At 40.7% G+C, this 16,904-nt stretch overlaps 1 protein-coding gene across 3 annotated transcripts in view; it reads left to right on the top strand.

Moving 5' to 3' along the window:
• Nucleotides 1-16,904, top strand: part of CRIM1 (cysteine rich transmembrane BMP regulator 1) — a 184,175-nt gene that overhangs the window by 24,376 nt on the left and 142,895 nt on the right. Inside the window, exon 1 of one of the 3 annotated variants that reach the window (XM_066611542.1) lies at nucleotides 15,264-15,281. The exons of the other annotated variants lie outside the window; for them this stretch is intronic. The gene's annotated coding sequence lies outside the window, so the exon portion shown is untranslated. Of the gene's footprint in view, nucleotides 1-15,263; nucleotides 15,282-16,904 lie in introns of those variants that run through there. 3 annotated transcript variants of the gene reach the window in all.

The following is a 16,904-nucleotide window of genomic DNA, read 5'->3' on the forward strand; positions in this document are numbered from 1 at the left end:
CTTAACTAATGTAACTCAGTACAAAATTGCTTTGCTTTTTGTGTAGCTGTCTATTTTGGCCTTATGGCTGCTGCCTGATGTCTCCATGTGGAACTCCATGAAATGTTTGTCTGGTGTAGCATGTGGAAGATCAGTTTTATTCAGGGTTCTTATTAAGCTGGTTTGCAATTGACACAAGACATAAGAACATAAGAACATAAGAACATAAGAACAGCCCCACTGGATCAGGCCATAGGCCCATCTAGTCCAGCTTCCTGTATCTCACAGCGGCCCACCAAATGCCCCAGGGAGCACACCAGATAACAAGAGACCTCATCCTGGTGCCCTCCCTTGCATCTGGCATTCTGACTTAACCCATTCCTAAAATCAGGAGGTTGCGCATACACATCATGGCTTGTACCCCATAATGGATTTTTAAAAGACCTTTTAAAGTTATTCTAACCTACTGTTTGCATTCCTGTTAAATAATTCTAAAACTGGTTGAGCAAGTATTGCAACATATTTCTGTTAAAGGAACATAATATTGTATGAAAAAGAGTTTTTGTTTAAAGCATTTGTACCCCACCCATCAGCCAATAAGGCTTTCAGTACAGCTTATATAAAATATGTTACAGTTCCTTTAAATACTCTGTCAATTGCTCCTACTTTCAGGTTTCAATTTAGATGAATTCTCTCTTGAAAGTCTGTGAATTATTTGTGAGTAAAGTGCTAACTGTTAGTAGACCTATCTGTTTCCCCACACAATCAAGTTGGTCTCTCAACTTCAGAATTTGACCTGTGTAGACAAGTATACAAATAAAGGAATTTATATCCTGCATTTTGAAAATGTCTTAAGGCAGCTAACAGTATTATAACAATTGCATCCACCTACACTGAGAGATTTTTTTTTCAGAGAAGAATGCATTCTTTTAAAAAAACCACACTCCTCATTTTATTCCACATAATTCCTTTAATTTTTATTCTTTATCAAATATTAACATTTCAAATTATAATATTCGAGCATTCTTAAACATTTCATCTATGAAAATGAAATCCATCATTCTTAGAAAATGATTGAGTAAAATACAGCAGGCCCCCCATCCGCCGGGATAAACCATCCCAAAATCCTAGTACAGGCATCCCATCTCATGACTTTCTTCTCTTCCATTTGCAAGCACTTTGCAAAAGAAAAAAGAAAAAGCTGCCTTTTGCAATGTGTATGCAAATGAAGAGTGGTGAGTCATGATAGCAGTGAGGGGGCAATTTGAGTATGGTTTGCTATTAAATGCAGTTTTGGGTATCTGTGGTAGCAGCAGGAATGTATCTCCTGCAGATACAGGGGGATGCCTGTACTAGGATTTTAATAGTTCAATTCAAATGCACTTTTTCAAATCTGTGTAATCCTTGGACAGATGGTGTAATAGTATCATCATCTGATTCCTTTCTTATAAACTTTATTTTTAAGTATGGAGTAAAAAACTGGTAATTTGAGGTAGAACTTTGCTTGGGCAGAGTTGCTTAGGCAGATTTAGATCTGGTCTGTGACTAGGTAGTTCTAAATACTTGAGAATCTTTCCTATTTGAATGCTTTGATACAGGATTACTACAGGATTGCTGCTTTTCTTGCCATGTACTTTCCAAATAGTTTTCACATAATTTAATGCCCACAATTGTGCAAGGTTGTAATTGTAGTCAAAATGTTTTATTCATAAGCATTTTATAAAAACAAAAGCTGCAATTAAATGAAGAGTTTTTGCATTCTTTTGGGACATTGCACTTTAAAGGCTAATTTTTGTACAAGTATGTCAGAATGGTAAGTAATCAGCTGCCATCTTGATCAGTCTTACTCAGAAGTTCTCGAACTGGTTGTCATGATGCCCCAGCCAGAGAAGCTTTGTCTTCAAGGGTGGCAGGAATACAGTGATGCAGTTGGGATGATTGTGCCGCTGCCAGGGCTTTCAGGGGCATTTTTTACACTTTCCTGAACTCGCACTAGCCTTTGGGGGATGCGGGGAGTACTGTGGACACCCCTACAGAGCTCCCCAAGCCTCGTAAAATATAAAAATAAAGTTCATGACCCACTTCTGGTTTCTGACTTTCCCACCCTTTTAAGGATGGGGCAACAGCAGTGGCAGCAACATGATTGCCATGATTATGCTGTTGCTATGGGGGAAGGTTTTTTTTTTACATAACTGGGGTTGCTGTGGGTCTCCAGAGGGTCCGGGGAGCCTGCAACTCCGTCCTAGCACCACCATAGTGCTGAACAATAGTCCTTGAAGTATCCTGATCCTGTGTCATATAAGACATCAAAGGTCACCAACAACACCTTGAATTGGACTCGGAATGGAGTGGACAACCAGTGTAGCTGTTGGTAGGTTCAGCCCACTGAGGCCCAGTAGCCCTAGGCTGCCACATTCTGCTGCAGCTTCCAAACTTTCTTTAAGGTAGTTTTACCTCTTGATAGAACTTTATAGGTGATTCCTGATCCTGCACTGTTATTTGTGCAAGGATTGTCTTCTGTCCAGCTTCCATATTGTGGGATTTCCTCAGTTTAATTTTATTGGTGGCTGCTGGAGGTGGAAGTAGTAAGAACTGTTTTATCGGCCATTCTACATGCAGTTCATGTTGCATGTGTTTGAAACAGTTGTAGGTTTTCTATGAGTCTTGCATTCACTTCAAATTGGGCTGAGTAACTCCCAAGAGAAACAGTTTTTATTCTTGAAGTATACTTGTTTTCATTTATGCGCTACTGATACTTAAGATAATGACTATATGAATAGCACACTCAAGAACACCAGGAAACCAGAGTACTTGGATTCAGACTGACCTAATCCCCTTTCACTACAGGTATTTTAATTTAAGTAGGCTGTTTGAGCTACTTTTTGTGTTTCTGTTTTGATGAACTTCAAACATATGGAAATGCTTATGCATTGTAAACACTTGGTAGTGTGTTTAGTGTTTAGCTATTCAACATGTTGAAGTATTACAGGATTGCCCAAGGGCAGAGAAAAATAGTTCTTAACCTTTTTTTAGCAGTGGAAAGTATTGTAGTATTTCTTTTGTGAATACTTAAAGCTGTCCTTGTAAAAGTCAACCTTAAACTAGAGATTGGTAAAACTTGAGAAGAATGCCACAGGTAAATATGTTCCTTCTCCCCCCCACCCCACATGTTTAGGTCCTGAATTTGCACTGAACATCTGGCTCTTCAGACAAGACATGGCCCAAAATCCAAGGGATAGGGCAAAGAGAACTTCTTACTTAAATTCTCCTGGTGTGTAGAGGCAATATTGCAGAACTATTCAAATGGGGAGGGTCTAGTCTTCCTCATATATGCTGTAAGAACAGAGGCCCTGAATGATTTTGGAAATTTGACATTTGGTTTTAACTCTAGTTTTATTGGAATTTACTAACACTTCAAAATCGAGAATTTTTGAAATGTTGTGTATAAAGTACAGGTGTGCATCACTTAACAGTATTTATGTTCTCTTAGACCCATTGTTATGCAATTAGGTTGTTAAGTGAACATTCAACTCAGTCTATTGCCTTTGTGTAAACAGTAAACTGATACTCCCTGCCAGAAACTAGCTGGCTGCCCAGACTACTGGAGATAGATTGTCTGTTGTTTGCATTAAGAGACTTTGTGTAAACAGACACTCTGCTGCAGGCTATTGAAGACCTGACTGCCTCATTAAGAGCATCTTTGTTGTGTTGTGACCACTATAGTATATGAAGTTTGTTGTTAAGTGGAAGGTGGTTAAGCAACTCACGCCTGTACTGTTACAGTTTATTAGCGTATTGGTGTCAGAAGTGCCTTTAAGTTCAGTATAAACATCATTCTCTTTGCCATTCTCTTTGCTTTAAACATTCTCTGTTCTGTGCTGCTTCATAGCTGTGGTTATTCTGTTTGCTGTGTAGCAATGTTTTACCTTGTGATATACTAACTCTTCGCAGTCCAAAAGAGTTTATTTAGGAAAAGAGAGAGAATTATGACAGCTTAAGAATAGTAGGCTGCTACAGGCTTGATTTTTATAAGAGAACCAAGAGCAGGTAATTAGTTGCTTGTGGTGAAATCTTGTGCACACTTACTTGGATGTAAATTCAATTGGATGTTTCTGAGTACTCATTCTTTGGACTGTCGTATTAAAACACTTATGCTTCAACCAGTTGTAAGAAGTAACAAGCAAAAAAATGTATATAGTCTGATGTCAGTATTACAGATAATGGCCTGTATTGAAATTGCCAGCTGTAATCTCAAATATCAGTCTCACATATCTTATTCTCCTGAATTATATCACGTCAACCAGGAAACACATGCTCTTCAAGTTCTAATTAGTGGCAATGTAAATCATATTTAAAGTATGCCTCTAGTTTACTTGATACATGTGTGAAACAAAATTATGAAGCCCCTACAAACATGAGCTTTTATGGTTCTGGAGAAGCAAAGAAGATATTCACCCAGGGTTTAATAATACTGACTGTCAGATGTTCTCTTTGACTAGAGGATGCAGTTGCAAAGGAAATGCTTAACATTCTAGCATCTGGATCTGAGTCTTCATATTACTTGGTGCAGTTATATTAGCAGTGCTGCCTCTATTCCATAGTAGTTAATGCAGTTGTTTTTTGCGCAAAAAAAAAAGTGAGCACTGGACAGTAGGCCAAAAGTAACATGCTTCCACTATATTTACTCTGTTGCTTAAGCATAGCCGAATAACTTATTTCAGCAGCTTGAATAGAAATGTAATTTTCTGCAATTGAAAAATTAAACATGAATTCCGTGTAACCTCTGCATTTTTATTCTATTAAAACTTCAGCAGCATGTGTAGACAACATTGTACAGTATATCCACATGTTTCTCTGGGTTTCTAAAGACAGTGTTTTAAAAAGAACAAATGTAAACCTTTATATTTGTGTTAATAGCTACAAGGGAAGCTAACTGTTATGCTGAGAAATAAATTTGTGGCTGCAGGACGGGGTGTCAAACATAAGGTCCGGGGGCTGGATGCGGCCTGTGGAAGCTTTTAATCTGGCCCTCAGGCTCTCAGCTGCTGAGCAGTGCCAAGACATTACTGCTGAAAGGGCAGCCCACATGAAAATTTGGCTCTGCCATATCTTGAAATATGATCAAGATTTGAATATTTTCTCTTCTGCCATTTGCAGCTAATGAGTTCCTAAGTGAGAAAAAAAGTTCTTATTTTTGGATGTGACTTGTTTAGCGACATCACTTCCTGCCTAATGACATCACTTCTGGCCCTCAGCAGGCATCATGAATGCTATTCGGCCCGGTGTATGAAATGAGTTTGACACCCCTGCTGTAGGAGGCAAGTGTGACCTGTGCATGCAACTAGGAGGAAACAAAATTGTTAACTATTCTAGTTGCATTGTTGCACCCTACATTAATCTTACTTGCAATTTCCTTCAAATATTGAAGTGGTAATGCAACAGTTTCCTAGGAACTCCCTGGGGCATTTGGTGGGCCACTGTGAGATACAGGAAGCTGGACTAGATGGGACTATGGCCTGATCCAGTGGGGCTGTTCTTATGTTCTTATGAACACAAAGTAAGGGTTACTGTATCTTTTCAGCAATTGGTAAAACATGGGTTTCCAGAACAGGTCCAGTTCATTTGGGGCTTAACTACCTTTTGTAACTTTATTGTGTGCAGTGCAGGACTTGCTTTGCTTTGAATTTGTTACTTTTTTGACTGCTACCAAATTATAAGCAAATCTCATTTTCCTCATAGCAAAGTGCAAAGATACTGTCACTAGACTATGTTGCTATAGTTTCTCAGCCTGTTTGATCTGTCAATTGTTATCTTTAAATCTTGTGAAGAAATGTTTATGGGATGAGGCTGTAGTTCAGTGGCAGAGCACATACTTTTCACATGAGAGCCAAGATGGCATAGTGGCCAAGAGGCTGAGCTGAGAATTAGGACTTTCCTGGTTCAAATCTCCTCTGCCATGAACTCTCTTGGTGGCCTTGTGCAAGCTGCTACTTCTCAGCCTTTACTCTCCAGCTGCAGCATGTGGATAATATCTGATAGAACTGAATCAAGATAATACATGTTCAGAAAGTGCTATACAAATATTGAGGAAGAGTAGAAAGCTCACAGATACAATCTCTAGCATTTTCAGGTGGGGCTTGAAAAGACCCTTATCTGAGACCCACTGCTAATCAGTATAGATGAGTGATTTTCAGTCTTTTTCATCTTGAGGCACACTGCCCAAGGTGTTAAAATTGTCAAAGCACACCATTAGTCTTTTGCCAGTTGACAAGGCACAACATACTGCTGGTGGTCATACTGCTGGCCATAGCACACTGGTTGAAAATTGCTGGCTATAGGTAATAGCTAGATGGGCCAATGGTCTGGCATCTTGGGGGTAACTTCCTGTGTTCTATTATAGTTGCACCCAAACTAGACATTATGTTACTGGTGCTGGTGGTCTTAACTTTTTCAAATATAGCAGCTGGTGTGGTGGGAGGCTGACTGCTTTTGTTGCAGAAGTGAGGGGGATGCTAGCCATTTTTCATCATAGGTCACTTGTTCAGTATTGATCTGACTTGCTCAGCAGCTGCTATTTGAGATAAAAAAAAATCCTATTGGCCCTGAATTCGGGGGGGGGGGGTCAAGTGGAAAGGTTTATCTGAACAGTGACTACCAGATGTAACAGAAAAAAGCAAGGGAAATTCAAGTGGGCATAACAGACTGGTGGGTCCAATACATTGCCTCTCTTCCTCCTTGAATCTTGAGCCAAGCCATTACAAAACAGTGCAAGTATGACCCTTGTTTTTTTGTTTTTTAACTAATGCAACAGGGCCATATAGCTTGGACTGGGATGGGCTCATTAGATTTTAGTTCCTTCTGTTTCCTACCCAATTGCGCGCATTCCATGTTCTATCTGCAGTCTTTAAAAACTTCTATTGAAAGCCAATTATCATGGTTTTGCTTCATTTTGAGCTTCATTATGCTCACACTATATTAAACCTGAAAAGGGAAAACTTGGGCCTAAACACATTCTTCATAAAGTGTGGTTTGACCTTTACACCTTAATGCTAGCATCTCTTCAAAGTTGTGCCACTGAAAGAAATGTAAATGTAGGATTCTGCACTTGCCACACAATTTTCAATACTTGTTTTATTTTCATTTTTATTCTTATTCTTTATGTCTAACTTTTTTGAGTTTCTTTTTGTTAATTTTTGGTATTTTCAAAGAAAATTGTAAAAGATAAAAAGTTGGATCACTGAGTTCTGCAAACATTGACTCATAGAAATGTTTTCCATAGAAATTATTGGGCATCTTATGTATGGTATAGACATTAATTATATTAATTAGCAGTGATAAACTATTTTTTTTACTATTTTAGCAGTTTTATACCTTGCGTTTTTTAATCAAATGATCTTCAAGAGGATTGCACTAATGTGATCTTAAACCTACACTCCAACCAGTAATTTGATGACAAACTATGTTTGTTCTGGTCTGCAGGTAGACAACTTACTGTAGGGTAGCAGAGCAGTGTCTCATTTGGCAGGGAAAGGAAAAGCAAGCTTTCTGTTCTGACCAATTGCAAGGTTGTGTTTTTATGGGAAATACAAGTTTGTGAATACAGTGTTCACCACAGATGTCTCAAGACAATTCATTTTTAGCTTGGTACATTATGGAGTCATCTGAAAATTACAATACTTTGTGTGAAATTGACTGTCAGTGCTATTCAAAAGAAAAAGGAAAAACTCAGCAGTATTTGGGGTGTGCGTGATTACTTCAGTGCCCTCTGTATTTTTCCTTTTTGTCTTTACCTATATACGCATGTACCAGGCCTCCCAATGCATTATAAGGCAATAAAAAGTCACTTCATTGCTTTTTTTGCCTCAGAGCTCTGTCTGAGCTCAGCAGAGGCCAGGGATGGATGTCCCTGAGCTTAGAGGTCCTTCCGGAGACAAGAGTTTGAGTGCGGGGTTGCGCATGCTAGGGGCCCTGGACCCAATCTGCTGATAAATGAATCATGATAAATGATATGGGGGTCCCCTGTACTGTCTTCCAAACTGCAAAATTGTGCTTTGCTTGCTATTTGTCATCCCTACAAGCTTAAAACTCTGAATCTGTATGTAAATGAACTTGCTCTGCAGTTAAACCACAGTAACCCTACTCTTAACTCTGTGTGATTAGGGTCTAATTAAACAATCATCTGCTGTATTTGCATATAAAGCAGGAGTTGGGAGGCCAATTTTGAGAGCAAAAGAGATTCACAGGGGAAGAACTGAATTCTTTTTAGGCTTGGCACTGACATTTCAAAGAAATTGAATTTGAAGCACATTCCTAAGTTTTCTCCCCAGAAGAAACAGTTAAGTTTTTTCAAGGGATCACCAGTGAGTTTCTGTAAGACAATGAAATTCCAAAGATTTCTAGTCCTCCCTCCCTCTTTTCCTTCTTACAGACTATCAGCTGGGCTTAGATATTGGAAGTTAGCCCTGAGGAAGAATCTCCAAGGAGGTATATGGGAATGCGAGTGTGGATGGGGGAGATCAATTCTACTTGCCTATGCACTCCTTTTAAAATTGCCTTCTCCTGGTTTATACCTGACTGACTTCACACCATTGTGGGTAGTTTGAGGCTTCATCTTAAAGCAATTATTCTGTAAGCATAGAACCATTAATTAAACATTCTTAATATGCATGCATCTGACAACAGAATGTATGCATTTGTTACCATTCTATTTTAGTGTTGATTTCATATAGTCTTAGTCTTAAAATGCCTTTGAATGGAGGCAGCAAATTTAGAGTGCAGCCTTATTCTGTATTGTCACTTTTGGAGGAGAAAGTTGGAGATGGCCAGTAAACCAGCTTTCTGGTTTGAATTTTATTATGTAGGCCAGGGATGTCAAACATCACCATCGGCTGCTATCCAGCTGCTGAACTACAAAATGATATCTCAGCAGAAGTAGCATTGCTGAAAGGGCACTCCCAATTATATTAGAATATGATTAAGGTGAGAACAAAGTGCTTATTTCTAGTCATCTGCTTAATGATGTCACTTTCTGTTTGATGGCATCTCTACCAGCTCTCACAGTTGAATACTATTTGGCGTGCTGGAGCAAGTTTGACACCCCTGATCTAGGAGTTGACATGTTTGCATGATGAATATGTTGCTTAATAGCAAGTGGATGTGAGAGAAAAATATAATTCTTATCCTTTAAGGCAGGGATCTCCAAACCCCAGCCCGGGGGCCAGATGTGGTCCGCGGAGAGCCTCTATCCAGCCTGCAGCCAGCCTCTGATCCCCTGAGAGCCTCTGGCCCAGTTGTCCAAACACAACCAGAGTTGTGCTTTTGGGGTGGAGGAATGGGGGTCCATTTAAGTGTGTGCTTTATGTCTTGGGCTGTGTTTGTGCTTGGAGAAGTCCTGGACGTTTGAGCCCATTCATTTATTCATTTATCCATCTAAGTTCCATCTCTAATGCATTTATTTAAATTTTATATTTAATTTTTCCCCCGAATCTTGCCACTGTGCCAGGTATTTGATCTGGCCCTTTGGCCGAAAAGTTTAGAGACCCCTGCTCTAAGGGCAACTTCCAGTTAGGCTATAATTTTTTCCCAGTTGATGGAACAGCTGTCTTGGCATATTTAGTCATTTAGCATTCATTTGTCTTGTTACCCTGCAGGCCAGGTGAGCTTTGCTAATTTTGAAATTATTTCTCATAACATTTTCCCTTTTTGTCAAACAGTTATTTAACCTGTTTTTTCTACTGCCTGGAATAAGTTACATATGTTTATTTCTACCCCAATAATTGTAATTAAAAGGTAGAACCTGTCTTCCAAAATCAGCTGTGTGGTTCCCTGTATCCAAGAAATAGGTTTCAGCAATGTGGAGTCTATTAATTTTAGATTCACTCTTAATAGAGATATGAATTTCCAGAAGTGCTAGAGCCATGGTGGAAGAGTGGTTTTTCCTGTTCTGTTCTGTTCTTTAATTAAAAGGAAAACTTGGGAAAAATGGAAATATCTTTAAGTAATGTGTATTTACTTATTAGACCTCAACCTATTGTACTACTATACACATATGACATATACGAGGTAGAACGTAGCCCTTTTAAGTGTACTGTTTGATACGTTTGATCAGTAATCATATTGCATATATACATATAATTTCAAAACAATCTGTGATTAGAAATTGTGTTGTACTGTAAGGTATTCAAGTATACCAGTGTCTTTTCAGATGAGGAAAATATGAAACCATCTTCATTAAGGAACATTTATTGCTCACCAGACCCTGGCTCATAGCTGGATCCGGCATTCACCAAAATCCCTCCCCTCCATAAGTAGCATTTACTGTTCTGTTGCTCTGCTACTTGGTTCTTCACCTATGTGTGCATAAGGATACTCTGGGTTAGTTGCGTCCATGGCCTGGGCATCCTGGTGCCTGATGGGACGTGGGCCATAGACGCGTCTGCCCAGAGTGTCCCTATGCCCACATGGGTGAAGAACAGAGCAACAGAACAATAAATGCTGTTCAGGACAGGGAGGGATTTTTTATTGTGCAGTGATCTCTAGTTTGGAGACTGCTGGTCTAGTCTTAGTAGGGTAGATATTGTCATTAGAAGAAACTTGTATTTTTACAAAAACCAAACAAAACCTATGGTGTAATAGTAACTCATTTGAATATTCATTTATCATTTATATATAGGCTACCATCCTGCATACAGTGAATTAGGAGTAAGTCCACTGATCACAGTTCTGAATAAATATTAATGCTGTAAGTGTTCACAGTACTAACTGTAAAGACTAGCTGAATCCTTGTTTTTCATTAGATTTACATGGTGGTACATCTTAGTGAATGATGTATTACTGAAAATGCTACTATAGCTTGAGTTTTATTTCTCTAATCAGCAGGGATGGGTGACTTAACTCTTAAGACTCTGACGTGCGTTACCACGCACACGTTTCCCAGACTCCTGTGGCGTCAAGAAATACATGTTTTGAAAAATGAAGTGATTTGAGGCTCGGGAGTTTTTCTTAGGGACAAGTGGTTGCTGGGGTTTGTAAGGAACCAGTTGCTGCTTTCTGCACTGCCGCATTCACTTGAACAGCACAGCTTTTGTTTAAAGATGGGTGGTGACATCAGGAGAGTTAAATGAGAACTTCAACACAAACCCCACCAGCTGCTCTGTTCTTTTCTGTGGAGCTGTGCCTGACTCATTTATCGAAAAGACTGACTCAAGCATCCCGAAAAGGCTCTGGCCAAATCCCGAAGGCCACCCTTTAAGACTTGTGCACAAGTTGAGTCAAAGGGGCTGGAGACTCAAACTTGAGTCTCACTGCATTGAATTGGCACATTCCTGCTAATCGTGTCCGAAAGATCCAAAGCTTTAGACCAGGGGTGTCCAAAGTTTTTGGCAGGAGGGCCACATCATCTCTCTGACACTGTGTCAGGGGCCAGGGGGGGGGGGGAAAGAATTAATTTACATTTAAAATTTGAATAAATTTACATAAATGTGTTGGTTGATTGATTGATTTGTATTCCGCCTTTCTCCCTGAAAGGGCACCTAAGGCGGCTAACAATCAAGTTAAAAAATACAGATAGACATTAAAAATACAAGACGTTTAAAAACAATTAAAAACAAGATAAGATACATAGCAGCATAAGTTATAAATTTATAATAACAGCCCTTATGGTGCCTCAAAGGCTTTCCTGAATAAAAAAGTCTTCAGGCCCTGCCGGAACGCTAGTAATGAGGAAGCTGCTCTCAATTCAGAGGGGGAGGGAATTCCATAGTGCAGGTGCCACCACCGAAAAGGCTCTGTTTCTGGCCGCCATTCCCTTCACCACTCTAAGTGACGGCACAACCAACAGGGCCCCTTCTGATGACCTTAGAGAACAGACCAGATTATACGGAAGAAGGCAGGCTTTCAAATATGCTGGTCCCAAGCTGTTTAGGGCTTTAAAGGTCATAACCAGCACCTTGAATTCAGCCCGGAAATGAATGGGCAGCCAGTGCAGCCGCTGGAGTAGCGGCGTGACAGAGTCAAACTGCCGACCCCCAGCAACCACACGAGCTGCCGCATTCTGCACTAGTTGTAGCTTCCGGATCGTCTTCAGGGGCAGCCCCATGTAGAGTGCATTACAATAATCTAATCTTGAGGTCACTGTGGCATGGACCACCGTGGCCAGATCCGCCTGAGACAGGTACAGCCGCAGCTGGCGCACCAGCCGAAGCTGGGCAAAGGCACCCCTGGCCACAGCTGACACCTGGGCATCCAGGAGGAGCTGCGAATCCAGAAAAACCCCCAAGCTGCTAACCTGCTCTTTCGGGGGGAGTGCAACCCCATTCAGAGCAGGGCGATAGTCCAGCACCCGCATCGTGGATTTCTGCACCAGGAGGACCTCTGTCTTGTCCGGATTTAATCTCAGCTTGTTTGCCCTCATCCAGATCCCAACTGCCTCCAGGCAGCGCTCCAGGACAGAGACAGCCACCCTGGAGTCAGGTGGAAAGGAGAGATAGAGGAGAGATAGAGCTGAATGTCATCAGCATACTGATGGCACCCAACTCCAAATTTCCAGATGACCTCTCCCAGCGGTTTCATGTAGATGTTAAACAACATGGGGGACAATATAGAGCCCTGTGGCACCGCACACCTCAAGGGCCAGGGTGCCGAACAGGATTCCCCCAATACCACCATAGCTCAAGACGCCTACCCTGCCGCTTCATTATTCGAAGCTCCTCTGTAAACCAAGGAGCCACTTTGACTCTGCTAGCTGGGAGGCGCCGCTCAGGAGCAGTCTCATCCACAGCCCTGGCCATCTCTGTGTTCCAGAGATTGACCAGAGCCTCCGATGAGTCACTGACCTTAGCAGCAGGAAAATCCCCCAGAGCCCTCAGGAAACCATTCGGATCCATCAGTCTACGGGGGCGAACCATACAATAAGGTCCTCTGCAGAGACAGGAGGCCACAACAAGTCTAAACCTTACCAGGAAGTGATCTGTCCATGACAACGGAGTGATGTTGATCTCCTCCACATCCAGATCTCCATCCCTTTGCCCAGACAAAAACACCAGGTCTAGCATGTGTCCAGCCTCATGGGTTGGGGTAGAGATCTTTTGTGACAGGCCCATGGTTGCCATGGCGGCCATGAAATCCTGAGCTGCGCCTACCTTTGGGGCCTTGGCGTGCACATTGAAGTCCCCCAACACCAATAGGCTGGGGGCCTCCAATGCAACGTCCGAGATCAACCCAGTCAGCTCAGGCAGGGAGACTGTTGGACAGCAAGGCGGACGGTACACCAACAGAATCACAGTCCTGTCCTCCCTTCCAATGAGACATATAGACGCTCAAACCCAGTGAATTGCTGGACAGGGCTCCTGGCAAGGGAGATGGACTCCCGATAGACTATCGCCACTCCCCCCCCCCCCGCAGTCGTGGCTGCTGCACTACCCGGACACCTGGAGGACAGAGCTGGGAAAGGTTCACTCCTCCCACATTATCCAACCAGGTCTCTGTAATACAAGCCAGATCAGCACCCTCACCCAGGATTAAATCCTGGATGAGACAGGTTTTATTGTTGACTGATCTGGCATTTATGAGCAGCAGTTTCAGACCCAGGGCACTACTGCCAAGGTCCCCAGGCGTCAGAGAGCTGGAGGGAAGGCTGGAAAGAGGGACGATTTGTCTATGATGAACCCTCCTTACCCTGGAATGGCCAGCCCTTGCCCCACCACCATATCTTCCATGGCCCGTCACTCTGTTGATGGTGACACTATTCCCCTCCCCATAGCTCCCCTCTGAAGATAAACACTCTATTTGGTGCAGAAGGCAGAGAAATCTAAGGCATGTGAGAAGCAAGAAGAGTCTTTAGCTGTGCGGTGCAAAGTACTTTACCAGCATGCTAAGGAAGCAAAATGCTTACCAGTTGCCTAGGTTGGACTAACTAGCTGAAGATCTTTTGTATTATGCAGTGTGTGAAAGTACTTTTCCAGTATCGAGTCTTGAGGAGTGTTGCTTTTCAGTAGCATGCTATCATCACTTATATTAGTACCTTTAAATCTTAAGTGGCAAAAATACAACTTTAAACAGTACATCTCGTTATCCACTAGGATTCTGTTCCAAAAATCAGTGGATAAAAAACCAGTGGAAAAATAGATTTAAAGACCCACTTCCAGGTTTCTTGCCCTTCCATTGCTCCTAATAAGGTTGTGTCTCAACGTTCACAGGGGTTTGATTTTGGGACTCTCTGCTACCACAAAATGTGTTAAATAAAAGTAATTTTTAAAAAATTAAAAAGTATGTCCCTTTACAATTGTGGTTTAAAAACAGCTTTCCATACTGTTGTAGAGAGGCAGTCAGCAATCAGAAATGCAGAGGACCCCCTGCCTTTGCCTGGCTCAGCTGAAGGATGGAATGATCGCTTGCATGACTGTCTCTCTACAACAGTAAGAAAAGCAGTTTTTTTAAACTGTGATTTAAAAGGGATGCATTTTTCCCCTTCTCCAGGGATGATGATGATGATAATAATACTACAGGTATTTTTTATATACCGCCTTTCTTGTTCGTCAGATTTCTCCTCAGACTTTATTCAAGGCGGTTTACATAGGCAGGCTATTTAAATCCCCGTAGGGATTTTTACAATTGAAAGAAGGTTCTATCTTTCAAGAACCACAACTTTCAGATGTTTCTTTCTGATCACATTCTGGCCTCCATCCTCCCACGCTCAGAGCAGAAGGAATAAGTCTGCTCAGCTTGTCAGCTGCTTCAAGGTCGCACGGTGCGGGTGGCCTCGAACTGGCGACCTGCGGATGTTATTTTCAGGCAGACGGAGGCTCTACCTCTAGACCAGACCTCCTGCCCATTCATCAGCACATTCCTTCTCATTTGCAGTGGCTATGTGTGTTGAGTCAAATTTATGTATAAAAAAATCTGTGTATAACAAGGTTGGACCCGTATTTTGCTTATCATTCTGAAAGGAAAAAATGGCATAAAGCATTACATTTTAAATTTCAAAGTTCGCAGGAAAAGTACACTTATCTTAATTTCTATTTTCTTCAGCTCTACCTTTTTAACAAGGTAGCTTTTTAATGAACAGGCCTTGTTCTTATTGCCTAGGATTCAAACTTGTTATGCCTGAGTGGGGAGAGGATGCTATTGGCAATTCTGGCCACATCCCCCTTTGCCATATTGAATTCTACCCTGGAGATCCCCTTTAACTTCAGGAGCAGCTTTTCAGAATGTTTGAGATATTGCAGTGAAGAAAATGCAGTGTTCCTTGCAGAACCTTTTGGATCCTGGATTTATTGGTACTCAAGTAAAATTCCTTGAAAAAGGTATTTAATTTTTTGGGTTCTATAAATACCACTATATCGTCTTTGGAAAAGTTTTATTTCTTTATTTAAACTTAAATGAACTCAATCTCATTTAAATGTCTCCAGGAACAGGTAAAGATTAAAATACACATTAAAGTATGTGTACTTGAATGACCTAACTCATTCTCTTTTGGTATCATATTGCATGAAGGAAGTTTGCACTTGGTATGGTCTGCAGTAAACCACCAATTAACCTACAAAGAATTATGTTGAATTGGTTCCAAGCGTATCTGTTCTCCCCAGCCCCATAATTTTCTGTTCTCAAAATGTGTTGGAGACAAGAGCAAGTATTGGTGACAGATGCTAATTCATATTCAGTATTTCAGAGTATTTTAATTTTTCTATAAAATTAGACTATTGAGCCCATTTTCTGCATATTAAGGCCAAATTTTAATTATTAAATTGTTGGAGGAGATTTGAAATAGCTACAATAGTATTACATAGGTTTCTAAAATATTGTATCTATCCTAAATACTGAGAGAAACTCAAGTTCTTTATGTCCTTTTTGCCACTTAGTTTGTAGAATATTAAGACTTTGCTGTTCAAAGATGGCTGAAATATACTTCATGAATATTGACGATGCAGAGTGGCTGCAGAGCTATTTTTGTATAATCTGTGCTTATACAAATGTGTTGTGCTTGGTATGTTTGAACTTTTTGTGCTTGTGTGTTTTCTCCCAGCATTTTACTGGCCATCACTAAAGAATAGTAATGCTTATTTGGAACGACTTCACTTGGAAGCTGCTTCATAGTTCTGTGGTTTAATGTGGTTACTGTATGTTTGCATTAGAAAATCTGTTTTCTTAAGACCTTTACCGTTTATCAAAATGACAACATTCAGTGTAAGTATTCTTGTCTTGCATATATATATTGGTTGCTGGGTCAGAAATTGTCTAGGTAACAGGATGTTACTCATCTAGCACCTTTTACTAGATTGTCACAACCAGAACCAGGGTCTGCATGCACACTTCCTTCTGCTTTATTCGGAGCAGCACTTCATGGCCAAACATTGCATATACATTCTAAAGAAATATATCTTCTGCAGATGTTTGCATTCATGGTATTCTAGAGCTTACTGAATGGTAGAAGCTGGTCAAACTTGGTTTTTTTTTTTAATTAACATGTTTATACACCACTTTGTGAGTGTTTTGAATTATTTTTCCCAATCAAGCTTTCTATAATTAGTAAATATTAGTTTTGCAGAGCCTGTTAGTGCTATTTGACACCTCCTTGGTCAGAATTTGGTTCTATGGACTTGCTATCCCTAAAGGAATCTGATTGCTTTATTGATTAGTTCCTTGATGTATTTATTATGAAAACCAAGTACATTATTTTTTATTCCTGCTTATGTTCCTCTTATTGCTCTTCAGCAGAGATGTCTCTGAGTGAGTTTGAGGTATCAGTAAGGATAGAACCTATGATCTGCAAGTTTTAAAAAGCAGTTAATTCATTGAGCATTACAAAGTGACTTAAAATAAAAATTATCCCAGTAATCTTGTACATGGGTGCATCAGTTTTTATTGGGAAACTTTACAGAATTTGTCTTGTCGAAGGCATTTCTGCTTTAAACCATGTGACACAATCA

This window comes from Tiliqua scincoides, chromosome 1 (assembly GCF_035046505.1).
Source record: "Tiliqua scincoides isolate rTilSci1 chromosome 1, rTilSci1.hap2, whole genome shotgun sequence".
Lineage (NCBI taxonomy): Eukaryota > Metazoa > Chordata > Lepidosauria > Squamata > Scincidae > Tiliqua > Tiliqua scincoides.